We start from the raw sequence: 4,505 nt of genomic DNA on the forward strand, positions 1-4,505 counted from the left end.
TAAGAAGGAAATTCTAAGCATATGTTATATGTAAATTTCTTTTGATGTTAGCAGCTCCAAAATATTGTAAAATTGTCACAGTATCACAATGACACTGTATATATTTCAGTAAGTTTTACAAATCCACTTAAAAGTTTGGATTCTTGGATGTTTTACATGCTCTACACTGCCATGAATCGCAAGTCAGTCCCATCTGCATTTTGGGCAAAAATGAGGTAATGGCCGTTTTCGAGCTTTCTTCGGATGATCTTTCAGATGCGTGCAAAAAAATATATTGTTTGTTCAGTAAAATTGAAAAACAACACCAAGTCAGATTGTCCCATAACGAAATGTAATCGCAAGTCAGTCCCATTACGAACTTCTGCACCCTCCAGTACAAAACCTAACACTATTTTAGCCAGTTTTAAATTTTCCCTCTTACGTTTTCACGTTTGAAACACAATGTGAAAGTTTCATGATGATCGCAGAAGTTTTCAATACACGACGATTTTTTAGAGTTTCGCATAGAAATCGAGTTTTAAAACTTCAGAGGCCATTTTCTCAATGCCTCCTTTTTACATATGGGACTGACTTGCGATTCACAGCAGTACAGGTGTATAAAAAAGTCGGGAAAATTTTAAATCTATGCGGGAGAAAGTTGGGAAAAAATGCGGGAATTTCAATTTTGATTTTGTGTGCCACCCTGAATATATTGATTCCGGAATGCTGGCTTTCTCAGTCTTGGGTAAATCAAAACGGCAAGTTTTGCTTTTCCCGACGTTTCGGCTTTTTTTTGTTATTAAGCCTTAATAAGGCTTAATAAAAAGCCGAAACGTCGGGAAAAGCAAAACTTGCCGTTTTGATTTACCCAAGACTGAGAAAGCCAGCATTCCGGAAGCAAATGATACATGTTTTATATTTTTAACCCTCTGAGTATGTGTTAACCCAGGTAACAATTTGACGCTGTACAAACGTTTCTCCAACTATTTCAAATCAGCCTTCATTTGAACAAAAGTTGAGCACAAGAGGTACAATGCTTTATTCAGCTCCTAAACATCTAATTTTGGTGATTTTATTCAACCTTCAGTTGATTTGGGCGCTTAATCAGTAATCAATTAATTTTTTTAATTGTTTAATAAGAGCTGAAAGTCTCTTAAACAAAGACAAATCAATAAATTGTTTAATAATATAATAAAAATACTTTCGTGAGCCTATGTTTACCATTAGCTGCGTCTTTTTTCCAGAACAGATGTTTAGGAATGTATAAATAATTCTGTGGGAAAACTGGGAATTGAACTCGGACCTCCTGATTTATAGTCACTCACCTTAGCACCAATTGTATAAATATCCTCGAAAACAAGAGCATTACGTGTTGTGTATGAATAGTCAAGAACATATGTTAATCTAAGTCTGTATTGAGGCTGAAGAAGCGTTGTGGACTTCACGAAAATCATCCTTGAGTCAGCTGTTAAAAATTATTTGATTAAAGGTTGAACTACAGATGATTAATTCTGCATGCCAGAGTATGTTTTAAAGCTGGTTACCCAGATGAATAATATTTCATTCAGCTTGATATTCAGCAATCTATCAACCTCTTTGAATAATCCATACTTCAGACCAATACTCAGCTGTCATTGTGTTCTGCCATTGACACCATTAACCAGCTATTGTTAAGCTAATACTCTCACTGTTCAGCATTTATTGTTACTTGGGAAGCTACTTTAAAAAGTGTTATGATTCATTAAAACATTTTTTTTTGTTTGTATTAACGAGATTTTTAACCCTAGGCTAGTTCATCTCGGAACCCACGTTGTACTTCCCTTCCGAAGGAAGAACCCACATTTTGTAGGGAGTGGGATTCGATCCCAGGTCCTCGGCGTGATAGTCAGGTGTTCTAACCACCACACCAGGTCCGCTCCACATTCATTAAAACATGTTTAAATAGGCTTTTTACTCTCATTTTTTATTTGGTTGATTTACTTACTTATTTTCAGTCCTGGTCAGAAGAGCAATGTCATCAGTCAGTTCGAAGTCATTTAGGTGCTCCATGGTAATGGGTTGCCACAGCAATACACGATTTGGCTTACGGCCAATCGCACCTACCAGGATCTCGTCGATTACGATGAGGAACAGTATCGGTGATAGTATAAATCCTAGCCTCACTTTAGCAACGACCCGGATGGGATCAGACAAAACACCATTGTGCAGTACTCTGCCCGAAAATGTCCTGTACTGTGCTTCAATGAGGCCGATGATTTTCTCAGGGAGACCCTTGCGCCTGAGGGCTTCCCGCATGTTTCCGTGATTGAGACTGTCGAAAGCTTTTTCGTAATCAATAAACACCAGGTAGAGAGACTCTTGGAATTTTGCTGATTTGGGATAACATTAATCACCTCAGTGAACAATGTTCGTTTGTATTGAAAATACTTACTAAATTTGGGGGCCCTGATTTCGAATATGTTGTCCAAATTTTTACATGTTGTGTACTTTTTGGAGTTATTTAAAGATTAAATTTTTTTAGACCTCGAATAACGCCTAAGGCGGTTTGCAATGCTGTTTTATTTTGTACGGCGAGTTTTAAAAATTTTTAAACTCGCCATACAAAATAAAACAGCATTGCGAACGGTCTTTAAGGGTAGGCAATGGCTTAAGGAAATGTAAGCTTACTTTCAATAAATCGTATATTTTATCGAAAAGGAACACTTCCATAAAAGTTTTGTTTATGAAATTCAACACTGGGATATATTATATTCCCAATTAACCATGCTCTTGAAGCTGTACGTATTGCATATTTAAAGCGCATATATTGGCATGCATTGCCCTACATTAACCTTTAAAGTTGAATTAACCTTCTTCGTGCGTTAGCTTGCGCTCACCTCGCTGACCTAGTGCACGTTTAGGGGTCATAATGACCAAAATGCACGACGAGGGTTAAAGTGGCAAGTGGCGCCACTATTGCTGATTTACGATTATACTGGTATTAGGGATGTAGTACCGGTACCGAAAGACCGGTACATATTACCGACCAATTTTTGGTACCGAAATACCGGTACTGACTGAACCTTGGTACCGGTATACTTTCGGTACCGTGAAATCTCTCTCGAAGTGCTGAAATCCGGTCATGAGTATAGCCAATATGCAATAGAAATAAACGAAAACATTTAAAAGCAAGTACTTTGAAAAACAAACATTTCATAAATGCAACCTTTCTGCAAATCCAGGATATTATAGTAATGATTGGTTTTATGAACCTTGAATTTCGGAAATGGATTAACTAACTTAGACAGGGGTTTTCAGACCTTTCGGCTCGAGATGCACTTTTTAGGAAAGGAATCCTTCGCGGTGCACCTGTTCATCATTGTCAAAGAATGTAATTTGAAGTTTGTCAAAACCTCGGTTATATCTTCTACAGCGACTTTTCTGGTGCATACACAGAGGTTTGCTCAGTTGTTCGACCTGTATTTGCAGCTGGGGGTATTCTTGGAAATATTCGGACAAGAACTTCCGGAGCGCTGAGTGAGGTCTTGAGCAGATTCACTGTGAAAAACCTGCGAAAATAATGGTAAATTATGGGTGGATTCCAAACGGTGAAATCATGCGTTTATCCCTAATTATTTTCTAGTATGTCTCTTTTTGTTGATTTTTTAACAAAGTTTTTTTGGTAGATTACTTCTGAGTTTTCCGGGTTTCCCGGTCAACTTATTAAGAGTACTGAACAAGATTCTTGTGAAAATCGGTGCACTTGTCACAGTTTTGCGGTGCACCAAGTGCACCCCGGTGCACGATCTGAAAACCCCTGGCTTAGAATAAAACTTGTTAGATTAGGGATTTTTGTGATTTCTTTAGTTTTTAGAACCCGTTGGTAGCATCAATTAGTCTATGGTAGCATCATCAAGGAAAAAATAGTTAAATCTTCTTATGTCTTCCTTGCAGCTGTTGTATGTTGCTTTCATAACAAAATGCGCTACCAACTTCCAGTCGGCATTTCTGAATCATCGCAACGAATCAAGCACCACCTGCTGTTTGTGTTAGTGAGATCGGAGAAATGTCAGACTCCCGCCTGCTGATTGGCTGCGACGACTCTGGCGGCGGTTTCATCCGCGACGGATTCAAATCGTCGCGTTCGATAAGAGGGGAAACCGTCAATATCTATCTGATTTGAGTAAATGTAAAGAGGTTCCTGTTTTATTTTGGACTGACCAATATACTGCCTGTGAAACTGCACAGAAGCTAAAGAGTAGCTGCAAAAACAGTTTCATACAGCTAATATATCTTTCTATCCTTTTTGTCTATCTATATATATTTTTTGGTATTTTCTTATTATTATATGACATTCCTGGATAAAATCCCATTACCGGAATTTTCCGGTACTACCGGTACTGTAAGTTCCAGTACCGAAATACCGGTACTCACCAAAAGTGGTCGGTACTGCGACCCGTAACTGGTAAATCGTAATTCAACAATAGTGGCCCACTTCCCACTTTAATTCAGCTTGAATGGTTTATATAGAGTAATGCATGTCAATA

The sequence above is a fragment of the Aedes albopictus genome, chromosome 2, assembly GCF_035046485.1.
Source record: "Aedes albopictus strain Foshan chromosome 2, AalbF5, whole genome shotgun sequence".
Lineage (NCBI taxonomy): Eukaryota > Metazoa > Arthropoda > Insecta > Diptera > Culicidae > Aedes > Aedes albopictus.